At 42.1% G+C, this 16,943-nt stretch overlaps 1 protein-coding gene across 5 annotated transcripts in view; it reads left to right on the plus strand.

The window, feature by feature from the left end:
- Window positions 1-12,637: 12,637 nt before the first annotated feature.
- borcs5 (BLOC-1 related complex subunit 5) overlaps window positions 12,638-16,943 on the plus strand; it is a 74,503-nt gene continuing 70,197 nt past the window's right edge. The window contains exon 1 of one of the 5 annotated variants that reach the window (XM_073059420.1): window positions 12,638-12,658. The gene's annotated coding sequence lies outside the window, so the exon portion shown is untranslated. The other 4 variants (XM_073059418.1, XM_073059417.1, XM_073059416.1 and 1 more) reach the window with 4 other exon arrangements.

The raw sequence follows: 16,943 nt of genomic DNA on the forward strand, positions 1-16,943 counted from the left end.
TTATCACAACAGCAGAGAAGGCCATGGATGGACAAGTTGGAATGGGATTGGGAAGTGGAATTAAAATGGGTGACTACTGGGAGATCCCACCTGTTCTAGCAGAAGGAGCGTAGATGCTCGGCGAAGCGGTCTCCCAATCTACATCGGGCCCGTCTCCCTCTGGTGTCCCTCCCCTCCTTTTTTATTTCTTCCATGGCCTTCTGTCTCTTTCACCAATCAACTTCTTAGCTCTTTACTTCATCCCTCCCCCTCCAAGTTTCACCTGGTATGTCTCTCTCCCCTCCCCCCCACCTTTCAAGTCTACTCCTCAGCTTTTTCTCTCCAGTCCTGTCGAAGGGTTTCATCTCGAAATGTCAACTGTACTTTTTCCATAGATGCTGCCTGACCTGCTGAGTTCCTCTAGCATTTTGTGTGTGTGTTGCTTGGATTTCCAGCATCTGCAGATTTTCTCTTGTTTGTGATGTTGCAGAGAATGATATGCTGGATGTGGAGGCTCATGAGGAGGTAGATGGGGACAAGAAATCTATCTCTGTTAAGGTGGCAGGAATACAGGGTGAGCATGGATGTCCGGGAAACAGAGGAGATGCAGGTGAGGTATCAATGGTGGAGACTGGGAAATACTGTTCTTTGAGAAGGAAGCCTTCGCTGATATCCTGCAGAGGAAAGTCTCATCCTGAGAACAGATGTGGAGGAGACAAAAGAACAGAAATAAAGGGAATAGCATTTTTATGGGAAACAGGTTGGGAAGCGGTATCATCAAAATAGCTGTGGGAGTCGGCAAGTTTATAGAAGATGTTGATAGTTTGTCTCCAGATGGAGTCAGAGGAATTGAAAAGGGAGAGAGAGGTGTCAGATATGAACCAAGTGAATTTAATGGCAAGGTGGAATTTCAAGTCAAGTCAAGTTTTATTGTCATTTCAACCATAACTGCTGGTACAGTGCATAGTAAAAATGAGACAATGTTTTTCAGGACCATGGTTTACACGACACCGTACAAAAACTGGACTGAATTACGTAATTAAAAAAATACAGAGAAAGCAATACTAGACTACAGACCTACACTGGACTGCATAAAGTGCACAAAAACAGTACCAGCATTACAATAAATAATAAACAGGACAGTAGGGCAAGGTGTCAGTCCAGGCTTTCGGGTATTGAGGAGTCTGATAGCTTGGGGGAAGAAACTTATATAGTCTGGTCGTAAGAGCCCGAATGCTTCGGAGCCTTTTCCCAGATGGCAGGAGGGAGAAGAGATTGTATGACGGGTGCATGGAGTCCTTCATAATGCTGTTTCCTTTGCGGATGCAGCGTGTAGTGTAAATGTTCGTGATGGCGGGAAGAGAGACCCCGACGATCGTCTCAGCTGACCTCACTATCCGCTGCAGGGTCTTGCGATCCAAGATGGTACAATTTCCGAACCAGGCAGTGATGCAGCTGCTCAGGATGCTCTCAATACAACCCCTGTAGAATGTGATGAGGATGGGGGGTGGGAGATGGACTTTCCTCAGCCTTCGCAAAAAGTAGAGACACTGCTGGGCTTTCTTTGCTATGGAGCTGGTGTTGAGGGACCAGGTGAGATTCTCCCGTCGGGTGAACACCAAGAAATTTGGTGCTCTTTACGATCTCTACCGAGGAGCCGTCGATGTTCAGCGGGGAGTGGTCACTCTGTGCCCTCCTGAAGTCAACAACCATCTCTTTTGTTCAAATTAAGAGACAGGTTGTTGGCTCTGCACCAGTCCGTTAGCCGCTGCACCTCCTCTCTGTAAGCTGACTCGTCGTTCTTGCTGATGAGACCCACCATGGTACTGTCATCGGCAAACTTGATGATATTTGATGAATTTGGAGGCAAAGTTGATGAAAATTGATGAGCCTAGCATGAGTGCATGAAGCAGCACCAATGCAGTCATCAATACATCACAAAATGAGTTGGGGAGCATTACCAGGGAAGGCTTGGAACAAGGACTGTTCTACGTAGACGACAAAAAGGCAGGCACAGCTGGGTGCCCGTGGCTACCCCTTGAGTTTAGAGGAAGTGCAAGGAGCCAAAAGAGAAATTGTTGAGGCTGAGGAGCAGATCCGCTGGACAGGAGTCTGGTAGTGGAGGGGGAACTGGTTGGGCTTTTGTTGAGAAAGAAGCAGAGACTTCTTCTTTGAAAGCTCTAAGGCTTTCTTGAAGGGGGGCAAAAGTGTATAGGATCTGGACATCCATGCTGGAAAATGAGGCGGTCAGGGCCAGGGAATTGAAAGTTGTTGAGGAGATTGAGAGCATATGGAGTGTCGCGGATGTAGGTAGGAAGGGACGAACCAAGAGAGATAGAATGGAGTTGAGGTACGCAGACACGAGTTCAGTGGGGCAGAGGCAGGAGGAGACAATGGGCCTACTTGGACATTCAGATCTTGGGTAGGAGGTAGAAACGAGCAGTGCGGGGTAAGAGAACTGGGTTTGGTGGCTGTTGATGGAGAATTTCCAGATTTGATGAGATTAGTGATGGAGTGGGAGACAGCAGCCTGATGGTCTGTCCAGACTAGGGTCCTTTTCAAGTAAAAGGAGGTGTCTGAGAGTTGCCGCCTTGCCTCAGGAAGGTAAAGGTCAGTCTGCCACACATATAGATTTTGCAGCTAATGGAAAAGAATTGATAGTGTAGTCAATTTATTATCTTGCGACTTCCGGTAAGATGGCGATTGTTTAGCTGCTCCGAACTTTTGTTCTGTTATTGTCGCTATCTTTGCACTAAATGTCTCCATTTTTTATACCTTAGTTAGGAACTTTTTCGGTTTCTTTTACTTGCCTGTGAACACATCTACCTTACAATGTCTAGCAAGAGTTCTAAATCCGGGAGAAAGGAAGCTCCGGCTCTGTCGGCTGAGACCCGAGCTGCGCTCGGACAACTCCGAGATGATATTTTAAAGGAATTTAGAACCGCTTTCAAACAGCTGGAAGCCAAACTGGATCAGATCAACGATAGAGTGGACGAACATGCTTAACACTTATCTCGCATCGATTCGACTTCTGAAGATTTAGAAAGTCGTGTTCGATACTTGGATACTCTCTGTTCCAGCCTAGAGGAAAAATGTAACAAACTCTTTTCCAAAATGGTGGATCTCGAAAATCGCAGCAGAAGCTGTAATCTCCGAATTCTTGGGTAGCCAGAGGCCACCGAACAGGGATCAACCGTGAAGTTTTTCGCCGAGTTTCTCTGTGAGATATTCGGGAAAGATTTGCTTCCGAACCCGCCTGAGCTCGAAAGGGCACACAGGGTCTACGTTCCCCCCGGAATTCTGGGCTCCCGCCCGCGACCGGTAATTTTGTGCTTTCACCAATACCAGGTGTTACGAAAACCCCGTAACCAGGTAACTTACCAGCAAAGATAGATGGATCAGCTGAGTCGGATGCTACTATTTTCAACCGTTTTATTCAACAAGGGCACAAACGTATGGTTAATACAAAACATTCAGATCATCAAAACTCAATCTAAAACACCGGTGTAATAATAATCATTCAAAACACAAGCTCGATCGTCGTCTAGGGGTAATGTGGATTTTATATCGTTCACTGGATATCTAAAAGTCTTTTAGATCACGGCAGTTTCACTTAGTTGCCGGCGGAAGTGTCGCGTTGGTGCACTTTTAGTTAGAAAGACAGAGAACATGAAGCATTTACCCAACAGGTTTTCCAACCTGTAGGAGGTAGTCGGAAGTCTCGTTGGGGGAATGGACTCTCATCTGTGGCTTCCCCTGTAGCTAGGCCGTCTTCCGTGGTGAAGTCGTCAATCCCAGGCAAGGGAAGGACGCACACGAACCCCACCACCGGCTGTAGCTATTAAAACGCTGTCGCAGGATTTCTAGCGTTTCTCCTTCGTGTGTTTCCTTGGTGCATCTGAGGGTCCTCCCCTCAGACCCGCCTTTATACTTCTTCACGGGATCGCAGGTGTCAATCAAGTTGCAGGTAATGCGATCTCTCTCTCAACCAGCCCACTTTGCCCGAGGGCTTTTCAGGTGGTCTCCATGAGACAATAGTCAAAGTCACTTTTATTCTGCTTCTTGGGAGAACGTGGTCTTTTGCACGTCTCTCTCTCTTGGGTCAGTTGACCCCCCTTAACTAGAGTTCTTGCGATTTTCACAAAGGAGGGGGCCAACGGCATAACACAGGTAAAACACCGTCTGATTATGGAGGCACGTCGCTGAGGTACTTTTTCTTTCCAAAATACAATCATTTGCTTTGTGGAAGATTTTGCACCCCAGACCTTAAAGATGCACGCTGAGTTTAAAGGCGTAATGAAAGTGCTTTTTGATCGTGGTTTTAAACCCTCTCTTCGCACCCCTGCCGATTTACGAATCAAGCTTAATACTGGAAAATATAAGTGGTTTAGGTCAGTGAAGGAAGCTGAAGCATTTGTGGCAAATCTTCCGGCTATCCAGTCATCTTCGGAACCCGATCGGACCTCCTAAAATGGTGGATAAGTACTTCTCGTAGTAAAATTACTTTCTCTGGACTCAGACTTTACTTGAATCACTCAGACATTATTCATTGAAACTCTAAGGGCTGTTGACAATCTCTCCCTGGATTTGGTGTGTCTTTTTTAAATAGACATTCTGTGCTTAACGTTTTCCTATGGACGTTTAAATAGTACTTGTGTAATCTATTTTATTCTTGTATAACTTTATCTATAGAGTTCTACAACTGACTTTAACTTGTTTTGGAGGTTTGAAGTCTTTAGTGAAGGCCTCCCTGTTTGTTGGTTCACAGTTTAATTGCTGATTTATTTTTTCTTTCTTTCTTTCATTCATTCATTTTCTTCACCCTTTTTTCTAATCTCTGATTTTTGTTTTCTCCTCTCTGTAAATGGTTGATAAGTACTCTTCTTTAATTTATAATTTCCCCTTCCTCCCCTTCCCCCCCCCTTTCTCTTACTTTATTCTTCTATAATTTTTCGCGGGTAGGTTAGTTTTGGTTTTCTTCCGATTTTCTCTGTATTAAGTTTTATATTTCTGCAGAAGATGTTCTAATTTGTAGTTATGTTTTCTAGTGCATAAACTAGTTACTATTTGCTATAGTATTTATACGGAACTGCTGTTAATGACACAGATCTGGAAGTTGTATTTGGGTTAATTTTTTTTGGTAGAGTTAGCTGCTTTTTTTGGTAGCCGTCTAGTTTTGGGTTGTATGGGTGGGGTGAGTTTTCCAGTTCCAACATCACTCACTGTATTTATTGTTTTTCTTTATTGCTCAGGACATGTTTATGTTTTGATTTTACGAATCTATGTTTACATCTCTGCTCCCAGACTGCTATTGTACTGCTTGACTTTTTATATGCCTGCTGCCTTTTATGCATTAGTAATTGATAATGGCTAGTGCATTTAAATTCGTGAGCTGGAATGTAAAGGGATTGAATCACCCTGTTAAAAGGGGGAAGGTATTCTCACATATTAAACAACTCAAAGCTGACATTGCTTTTCTTCAAGAAACTCATATTCGTTGTTTTGATAACTCCCGGCTTCTGTCAAAGTGGGCAGGTCAACATTTTCAAATTCATTATTCAGTTCTTAATTCGGATCTAAAGTTCCATAAGGTCTGGGGACCTTTCATCAAGTACTTTCATAACCTTCCTCCTGACTAGGGTTTTTTTTTCTCTTTTCGGTCCCTTGCTTAGAGCTCCCTTTTTTTTCCTGGTAGTAGGCATTATTATCTTCTGTTGCTAAGTGTATTCACAGTCTGGGAGTTTGATTGTCCTGATTTATACTCTCTATATTGTGTTGTGGTTGGTCTGGAGTTGTTTTTTTTTGTGTTGTGGGGCTTGGGGAGGATACTAAGTTTATTTGTCTTCAATTTAGGTGCTTTTTTGTCAAATTCTCTTCCTTTGTAGCATATTGTCATTGTATGCTTAATTTTGCACTGTATTAATGTTCCTCATTGGGATTTGGGGTTTTTAATTTGTAAAATGTATAGAAAAACTAATAAAAAAAATAATTAAAAAAATAAAATTTATTATCTTGCAAAATATTGTAACTGAGCCTCAAAGCTCCCCACTGTCCTGGGACTGTGTCATGTGAATAACTACAATATGCAGGATTTTACTTTCTCATGTTTCCATATCTAAACATCCTTTATGAAATTAGTGAGTATTGCAATTTTATTTTTAAAAGATCCCAATTGAAGTAGAATAAAATCCAGCAAACAGGCATAACAAGCTTAGAACATAAAAAAAACAGAGCCCCTTCAGCACACAATGTTGTGCCAACCATGTAACATACTCTAGAAGATGCCTAGAATTACCTTACTGCATAGCCCTCTATTTTTCTAAGCTCGATGTACATACCTAAGAGTCTCTTAAGAGACCCTATTGTATCCCCCTCCACCATTGCTGACAGGGCATTCCACACACTCACCACTCTGTGAAAAAGCTTACCCCTGACATCCCCTCTGTATCTACTTCCAAGCACCTTAAAACTGTGCCCTCTCAGGTTAGCCGTTTCAGCTCTGGGAAAAAGCCTCTGGCTATCCAGTGAGGCGGACAAGTTACTAGGCGTCACCTTCACCATCAAACCAAAACTGGAATAATTCCTTCACCTGCCTCCTCCCTTCCTCCAAGATGACCACAACCTTATTGTGGTTTGGAGGTTTGTGTGCCTCAATTACTTGGAAAGCTATGTTGGCTGGAATCAGAGCTTTATGTTTTGTCTCTTGGTAGGGTCAACTATGCCAAACATGTCAAAGGGTAGAGGCCAGAGTAAGAGTGGTCCACCAGTCCTCCAGGTTCAGAGGTTCAGCTCAGGGGTAACAACCCTGACTGGTCAAAAAAAGAATCCCCTTGTACAACAGTATTCCTGAGTCTCCACCCGGGACTTGCAAAACTGATAGTAGTGAAAGCCGAGAGGAAGCTACTGGCATAATGAAGCAAGCTCTGAACGCTGCTGAAAAGACAGAGATGGAGGACCTTCATTCCTGCCCTAAATGCCAACGGTGTAATGCGCAGTAAGAAAGTCCCTCCTCCCTTGCGATTTCCCTTAAAAACAGTTACCGTGTGGCCCAAGCTTTCTTCTCAGTATGATGAAGATACTGACTATAATCAGAATGGCTGCTTTGTTCTTAATATGAGCAAGTATCAGATTTTTTTCCTGGAAAGAAAATGCCATGTAAACTGACTGATCTCTTCGTAAGCTGATACTTATGCTAAATGCTTACGCAAATACTAGAACTAGTAGGAGTAAACTCTTGTAAAAGCAAAATTAATGAGTTTGAAGTCATTAAAAATTACATATTGTGATCAATTATTAGCATATGCTAATATTGTCTGTTTATTAGCATTTACATATTTTGTGCTTTTCTATATAAATGTATGAAACTGTAAGACAAACAATTGTGGACATTTGAATTTTTAAAAAATTTGAGAACAGTGGGTAAGGTAGCATAAGTGGATGGAGAATGTTATTTCTCTCTTTGCGACCGCTGCCAATTAAGTATTTTCATAATTTTCCATTTTAAAACACTGACTTTCTCTGTGGCACAAGGAAGCCATTCAGGTGATCTGGTCCACGCTGGCTCCCAACAGTACAATTTTCTTTCATTCCTCTATATCCTTACACAATTTCACTATCACTTGCTCACCAGCTCTCCAGTTGACACTTGCACTGAGGTGAATTACAGCATTTAATTAACCCATAGTGATTAGGTTCTCCAAGTTCCCTTCAACATGCCACAGCGTTGTGACAAACTTGATAATTCCACACAGACAACATTTGAGGCGTGGATCAAACTCTGATATCTAGAGAGGTGAGGTGGTTTCCAATTTCCAAAAGGCACTCCTGTAATCTTGAATTTTCATTGCCTTTTTACTGTAGCAAATTTAGTATCAAAAATGACAATATGACTTTCTGTAATAGTGAGTACTGTGAGATTTGAAATTCTATTTGAAATAAAATCCCCAATTGGTTACTAATGGGGTACAACAGCCACACAAGGATTAAAAAATTTAATGTTTTGTGTTCCATGCCTTAGGCATGCACCCTAGAAAATCTTTTCAGGAAATGGTCACATCCAGTTTTCAATGCAGAGAACTGATTTCAATGGAGACACAAGAAACTGAAGACTCTGAAACAGTAAATAAGGAACTCAGTGGGTTCAGAAGCAGCTATTTGGGGCAAGGAATTGTCAATGTCCAGATTTGCCAGACATTTGTAGAATGTTTTAACTCTGGAATGATGGCCTGCCAACTCCTAGGTACCTAATTACAGAATCATATAAAACAGGGAAAAGTTCAATTAAACTTATTATCAAAGTACGTATATGTTTACCATATCCTACTTTGAGATTTGTTTTCTGGCAGGCACTTAACAGGGGGAAAAAATGGGATGTTATGGAAAAACTACAAAGCAGACAAACAGCCAACGTGCAAAAGAACAAACCATGCAAATAAAATCATACTGAGAACATAAGTTGTAAAGAATCCTTCAAAGTGACTCTGTAGGTTGGTTCAGAGTAGTTGTGAATGTAGTTATCCTTACTGGTTCAGGAGCCTGTTGGTTGAGAGTAATAACTGTTGCAGAACTTAGTGGTGTGGAACCCAAGGCTTCTGTATGTCTTGCCTGACTGTACTAGTAAGAAAAGGGCATGGTCTGGATGGTGATGGTCTACAATGATGGATGCTGCTTTCTTGTGGCAGCATTCCAGGTAAATTGCTGGTGGGGAGGGCTTTTCCTGTAATGGACTGGATTCTATCCACCACTCTCTGTAGCATTTTCCATTCCTGGGCATTGGTGTTTCCATCCCAGTCTGTGATGCAACCACTCTGCACTGTGCATCTATCATAATTTAAAGCAGAGAAAGGGAGAAATGATAGAAACATAGAACATTACAGCACAGAAACAGGCCCTCTGGCTCTTGGCTGTGCCGAACCATTTTTCTGCCTAGTCCCACTGACCTGCACCTGGCCCATATCCCTCCATACACCTCTCATCTTGAATGGTTTATTACTGGAGAATCTAAATAATGCAAATTTAAATTCCACAACACCAATTTGAGAATGAGTTCAGTTAAGAAGTATGGCAATTAAATTAAACAAATGATTATAAAATGTCTAAGTAGGTGGTTGATTAATTGGCCATAGTAAATTGCCCCTCAGGTACAAAGTTGATAAGAATGCTTGAAGTGGAAAATGGAATTAATGCAAATATGTGATTAATGTTTGATGCAAACTTCGTAGTACAAGGGCGTGTTTCCATTATGTATCTGTGTGAGATGTCTTGTATGAGTCTGTTCAGTAACATTTTCAATCTCCCATTGCTACTGTCAGAAGTTCCCACCTGCTTCAAAAGGGCAATAATCATATCAGTGTCCAAGAAGAGCAGTGTGAGCTACCTTAGTGACTACCGTACAGCTTCACTCACACCTATGGTGATGAAATGCTTTGAGAGGCTGGTTATGGCTAGAAACAACTCCTTTCTCAGTAAGGACCTGGACCCATAAAATGGGTCTACATTTCATTAGGAGTTTGAGGAGATTTGGCATGTCACCAAAGACACTTGCAGATTTCTACAGATTTGGAGAGCATTCTGATAGGCTGCATCATTGTCTGGTTTGGGGGGGGGGGGGAGGGTGGCAACTGCTCAGGATCGAAAGAAGCTACAGAAGGTTGTTAAATTAGTTGGCTCCATCATGTGTACTAGCCTTCATAGTTTGCAAGACATCTTCAAAGAGCGTTGCCTCAGAAAGGTGACACCATTATTAAGGACCCCCATCACTCAGGACATGCCCTCTTCTTATTGTTACCACAGGAAGGAGGTACAAGAGCCTGAAGGCATAAACTCAATGATGCAGGAACAGCTTCTCCTCTTCTGCCTTCAGTTTTCTGAATGGACACTGAACCCATGAACACTACCTCACTACTTTGTTTTGCATGACTTATTTAAATTAACTATTTAATATATGTATATTTGTAGTTTTTATAATTATGTATTACATTGTTCCGCTGCTGCAAAAATACGAAATTTCACTCTGTTCAGGTGTCCATTGGAATCCGATGACGACATCCACTCCTTTAACGGTGAGATCTTTGATGACTATACAGTCCTATCCTGGACCCACAAGCTCTATTGCAGGTGGGACATGTATATGTGGTAGTGATGACAACCATAGCTGCATTTCTCCTGGCTCTACTGTCTTCTGGTTGTTCTTTCCATTTCCAGAATACGAACCCCATCCCTACACAGCTGTCGCCAAATAATACTGTCAGCAGCAACATCCTCCAGGCCCTTGGGTCTGATCTTGCACTTCCTTAAAGCATTCAGTGATATTAAACCAGATTCTGATTCTGATTCCCGATATGGGCCAGCAGGCCTCTAGTTATCACCAGTCCTAGAAGTAATAACTAGACAACTGATACACACATCTTAAATATAAGATTTCTTGCATTATTATGGTAAACAATACGATCACTAGGTTTGATTGGAACTTATTCTGTTTGTCTTTGCCTTTCCCCTTCACCCACAGAAACTGTTGCCTGTGACCCTACTGCCTGACATTCCTTGGCCAAAACTAGTCTGAGAATGAGTTTGGTTGTTGCGACTTAGAAGCAAGGTTTACACAAAATTTATTTACTCAGACTTTAGATATTAACATCATGCTTCTTGTTAAAATAAGAAATTCTGAGCCAATTAAATTGCTTTGCAAACAATCTGGAGTTGTATTTTGTATTAGGCATTTAGTTTCAAACATGAGAAAATTTTGCAGATACTGGAAATCCAAGCAACACACATACTCTTTGGAAAAAGAGTAAACAGTTGATGTTTCAGATTGAGACACTGTCCTAATGAAGGGACTCGGTCTGAAATGTCAACTGTACTTTTTTCCATAAATGCTGCCTGGCCTGCTGAGTTCCTCCAGCATGTGTGTGTTGCAGCTATTTAGATTCATAGTACTCTGCATGTATTGTAGTTTTACAATTAATTGAAATTGATATTTAACGGTATTTCTATGTTCCTAAAATGTTTGGATACTAAACGTATGCTAATTCTACACTAATTTTATGTTCTGTAATTACTGTAATCACCCTGGATCAGTGAAAGCAGAGGTGTCTGAGAGAAAAACAGCATATGGGTGGGTTTGCAGGGAGCACAGCATTAGGCTGACAAGAAGGTAATTGAAAGACAACATCAATAAAAAAAAATCACTTAGTGGCATGACATGGGAGATTTAGCAGAAGTGGAAGTAGGATGTGAAACAACTGAGGGCACATGGGATTCGTATGCACTGACTCAATCTTGTTATGTGATCAGAGGCAGGGTTAATGGTGACAAGATGGTAGGATTTAAGGTGAAAATTGTCAGACCACACTGTTTATTGAATAAATTTGTAATCTTCCTTTGCTAAATGTGAAGTAGAAAATTTGAGCTGAATGTAGGCACCAGAGAGATGCTGTAATCAGGGTGTGTATAGAAGCCATACTATGCCTGTAAACTTCTAACACGAAGAAAAGCAACTATTGAATAGAACATGCGGTCCGGCGAAGCAAAGTCTGTTGTGATCTGCTGGCAAAGCTGGATTAAACCAGAACCATATAATTTGTTACAGACCAGTGTGGTGTGAGCTGCAAAATTTGTCCAATTTTAACCCCTTAATAGTGCTGGTAATAGGGTACATTCAGAATTCAAGGAATTCTGAGGAAGAGGCCACCATATCCGTCAGCATTTATGCAGTTCCTTTTAATGTGGTAAACAAAAATCACAAAGTATTTAAGATATATTGAGAGAACCTGGGCGAAGAAGGGAAGTGAGAGATGATGCAATAGTTTAAAAAAGAGGAACAGTTTATTTAAGTGGGTGTTGGTAGATTTCAAAAATATGATCCCTAGGTAAAGTGTGTAGCTATTAGTGAATAGTTGAATAGTTGTTTAGATGCAAACATCTGTGATGTTTTTTTTAAAACGGAATTTGACTTGATTTAGATTATCTCCTTTTAGTTTGTTTTTGGCTTTTGTGCTCTTTTTTAGCAATGACCCTGATGGTGGATTTTCTCTGGGCTGATATCAATTCGTTGGGTCCACCTCTTGTAAGTCAGGGCCAACATATTCAGCTTTCCTTCGGTTTACGAAAGTCTTCGAGAAATCCACTATTAGAAACTTTAGTTATAATTGAACAAATTAAAAAAAGCAAAATGATCAGGAGTTTGGGGGGACGGTTCACATGGATATGTGATTTACCTTTAGAATCAAGCAGTACTTTATCAAACAAAAAAACAATTTGTTGGAGGAACTCAGATCGACGGTTCAGGGGGGTTAAATTAAATTAAGAACTCGCCCACCTCTGTAAAAATTAGTTTGAGAATTTATAGCATAGCGATTTGAAAAATGTTTTAGATGATTAGGTTTCAAAGACATAACATCAAGTACCTCTTCGTCAGTAAATGCACATAGAGTTAATACGTTTAAACATGCTTCTAAGGGGGGGGGGCATGAAAAGAACTATAGAAAAGACTGCATGCCATTTTCCAACAAAACAAACCCGTGCTTGAGGTACTTTTGCACCCCTGAAGACTGAATCACCAGCGGCAGCTGCCGCGACGGCCAGGTTCCGCGCAAGCCGAAGGGACGACGAGCTGGCGCGGTTCTGTCTCCGGGGTCGAGTGTCAGCCGGAAGTGCCGCGCCGCGCCGAACTCCCACCCCGGTGCGTGAGCGTTATCGCCGGGAGAGCGCGAGGGGTGGCGGCGCTCGGCTTCGGAACTTCGCCCGGTACCGGTACCGGCTCCGGGCGCCCGCTGACAGGAGCCGCCGGCCGCCGCGACGCGGGCGCTTTTATGGGAGGAAGGTTGGGCAGCCGTGGCCAGATAGCGCTGCCGCAGAGCGAAAAGCAAGAGGTTTTTTTTTTGTTTTTGTTGTTGTTGTGAGTCCTGACGGTGTCCACGCGTTCGCGGCTTGAAGGGGAAGGTAGGTAGGTTCGACACTGTTTCCGCAGAACAACATCCACCCTGGGGGTTATCTATGGGGAATTTCTGCATCATGCATTGCGTCGGTTAAAGAGGAATCTCACTGGTGCTGTGCAGACAGTTCTGGATTAATTTGTTTCAGAACTGCGAGATGTGCGGCAGGGAGAAATTTGATGTTGGTTAACTGTGCTTTGCTGCATTGTTGAACTTCCATCCTGCATGTGCAAGGGTTCCGCGGGGAGGACGGTGGACGGTTTTGAGCTCGAGAAACATTTGCAGCCCGCAAGTTCAGATTTCCCAATGTACTCCGGAGATGATCCATTTTGTATTTCGACAATCTACTTCGGTCCTTATCGTTGCCTCTGTCGTCAGATATCTTTTGTTTTTACGTCCTGGGCAATGTAATGTTTTGGGAAGACAAAATAATTGCCTGTGACCCCTATTAGTTTATCTCCGATTTCAACACCTCCCAGGCCACTGTCTGAACTGGGGCAGACTGCAGTTTCGGCCCGAGATCATTTGACTCCCATCTGACCCCGCATTCTCATCATCAGCAAGTCTTCCCACATCCAGATTTTAGTATCATATACTTAGGTTGAAATTACTGATAAACCCTTCTTGTCATTTTGAAGAATAAATTATTCTAATATTCTCAGTCTAACACTATAAACATGGGCTCATTCAAAATTGCACTACACTGTTGCTACGGTTTTGTATGGTTGTTCTGACCTCTCTGGTTTACTTAGAAATTTAAGTTCTCGTCTTTGCTGCTGCCTTTCGTCGCAGCCGCCCCCTGTGAGATCCATCGTTGGACGGCACAGCTGGCAGAACCCCTGCTTTCACAGCTCCAAAGTTCAAAGTAAAATTTATTATCGGAGTATGTACATGTCACCACGAACAATCCTGAGATTCTTTTTCTGCGGGTATACTTAGCGAATCTATAGAACAGTAACTGTAAACATCCGGAACTATAAATTGTAAACAAACTCTGCAAATGCAGGTATAAATAAATAGCAGTAGAAATAACAATGTAACAGAGTCCTTCAATGAGTGTAGTTATCCCCTTTTGTTCAAGAGCCTGATAGTTGAGGGGTAATAACTGTTCCTGAATCTGGTGGTGTCAGTCCTGAGGCACTTGTACCTTCTACCTGATGGCAGCAGCGAGAAAAGAGCATGGTCTGGGTGGTGAGGATCTTTGATGGATGCTGCTTTTGTACCCTAACATTTCATGTAGATGTGCTCAGTGGTTGGGAGTACCCATGACGTACTGGGCCAAATCCACTACCTTTTGTAGGATTTTCTGCTCAAAGGCATTGGTGTTTCCATACCAGGCTGTAGTTCAGCCAGCCAGTCAGCACACTTCCCACCACACATCTAGAGAAGTCTGCCAAGGTGTATATGGTGCTGGAGCTGTACTTAGCCACTAAGTCATAGGTGTGACGCAAGTAGAGCAGGGTCTAAGCACCTATCCGAACTGACTGGGGTTTGCAAGGGAGGAAATCCAGGAACCAATTGCACAAGGGGGTTTGAGGACCAGGTCTTCAACCAAGGGATGATGGTGTTAAATGCTGAGCTGAAATCAGCCTTTTTTTTGTGTCTGGGACCAAGATAGATCCTGGCACATCCTTTCTACCACTGACATCTCAGTGAGGTCTGCTGTATGTCCTACCAACTTCTCCATCTTGAAGGCCACACTGTCCCATCAGAAAAGAGTTTTCCCTGTCCGTACACTCTTCCCTCACTACTGCATGGAAGTGTTAGATGCATACTTACTGGAGGGAAGCTCGACCACGTGACCACTTGATTTAGAGGTGATGTGCATTACAGACCGATATTTTATGTTACCTGTACTCACCCTCTGGTATAAAAAATGTCATTTATTTGAGAGTGGTCAGTGTGAGCCATCTGGACTCGATGACAATATTTGTGCTACATGCCTTGCATTCTTGTGTTGAGTTTCACCACCAGTTATTGTTGTGGTTAGAGAGGGAATTTGCCCTTTGACAGAGAAATTGAACATCAGATCTTCACTGTCCTTTCAGTAGTTGTGATCTATCCATGTTTATGAGAGAAGTCCACAAGGTCTTAAGCTTTTGTGAAATTTCACAACAAACAAATGTAGAGCAGTACCTACTTATTGAATTTGATTGTTAAAGATGGTCTTTGAGTGATAGTACAAAATAGAGACCACTCTACACTTGCCCACATGAATAGGTGTGTGTGTTAGCTGAAATTTCCTCCCAACCATATAGCTGGGATTTTGTGTCAGCAGCAAATTGCCTGCACCTGTTACAGGTCTGAAGTCGTAATTCCCACTTAACTTTCCTGCATCCCCAGTGAAAGAATCTGGCAACAACTCCAATGGTTAAGTTCTTTGCCACGATCTACGTGCAAATCCTATCGCTAGGAGGTGAGAACAAGCCCAACCTATGAAACTACTGAAAGGAAAATTGGCAAACAGTTAGGCCACTTTCCCTGGTTTAACTAGCTGTCAAGGCACTGTTCCAAGTTATTCTGAACAGTAAGTTCTCATTTATAACAATTCATGAAAGAAACATTTAAATATCTGCAACAGTAAAGGAAGATCAAAAATGACTAACACTTCCCTGGTTCCTGGCAGCCTTCCTAATTGAATTCAGTACAGCACATCTGCATGAATCGTGGCAGGGCTTTGTCAAACTGAGCTTAGGGCCCAGATGTGCTCTGAATGTGGTTTTCAGCCTTATGCCAGTCTTGGCGGATACTTTAGCTCAACCTCATACACTCGAGTGGATTCACTCTGAATAAATATATTTGCAGATAAATGTTTTTTTTTCTCCTTTGCTCAATTTTAAAGTGTATAGTTTTAAAATTAAAACACGAGGAAATCTGCAGATGCTGGAAATTCAAGCAACACACACAAAATGCTGGTGGAACGCAGCAGGCCAGGCAGCATCTATAGGAAGAAGCACTGACGAAGGGTCTCAGCCCAAAACATCGACAGTGCTTCTTCCTGTAGATGTTGCCTGGCCTGCTGCATTCCACCAGCATTTTGTGTGTATAGTTTTAAAATTAAACTTGTTTTAGAAAATATTCTTATTACTGCAGTAGTTTTAAATACTGTATTTGAATTATTTGTACCTGTTTTTAAATGCCACCTGAATATTGGGGATGTTTACAATGGTTATGAAGGTATTTGTCAAAAGACCTTCAGTGCAGCTGGTAATCAGGCTTCAGGTTCCTGAAAAATGGTCTCAGCCCGAAATGTCGATTGCTTATTCTTTTCCATAGATGCTTCCTGACCTGCTGAGTTCCTCCAGCATTTTGTGTATTGCTTTGGATTTCTAGCATCTGCAGGCTTTCTCGTTCAGGTTCCTCCACCTGAGATCTTGTTGCTGCTTATGGGCTGCCCTGCTTGGCAGGATAATGTGGTAATGAAGCCTGAAAGATTGAAATGCGAAGGTACATAAATGATAGATAGATAGATAGATACTTTATTCATCCCCATGGGGAAATTCAACTTTTTTCCAATGTCCCATACACTTGTTGTAGCAAAACTAATTACATACAATACTTAACTCAGTAAAAAATATGATATACATCTAAATCACTATCTCAAAAAGCATTAATAATACCCTTTAAAAAGTTTTTAAAATGGAGAGAAAGTACAAAAAACTGAGGTGTGAAGGGATTGGGAGACCTTGTGCAGGATTCTCTAAAGGTTAATTTGCAGGTTGTGTGTGGTGAGGAAGGCAAATGGGGGGAATTATAGGAAAGATGTCAACAAAATAGAGAGAGTACAGAGGAGATTTACTAGAATGTTACCTGGGTTTCAGCACCTAAGTTACAGAGAAAGGTTGAACAAATTAGGTATTTATTCATTGGAGCATAGAAGGTTGAGGGGGGGACTTGATAGAGGTATTTAAAATTATGAGGGGGATAGATAGAGTTGAGGTGGATAGGCTTTTTCCATTGAGAGTAGGGGAGATTCAAACAAGAGGACATGAATTGAGAGTTAGGGGGCAAAAGTTTAGGGGTAACATGAGG

Source organism: Hemitrygon akajei, chromosome 10 (genome assembly GCF_048418815.1).
Source record: "Hemitrygon akajei chromosome 10, sHemAka1.3, whole genome shotgun sequence".
NCBI classification, from domain to species: Eukaryota; Metazoa; Chordata; class Chondrichthyes; order Myliobatiformes; family Dasyatidae; genus Hemitrygon; species Hemitrygon akajei.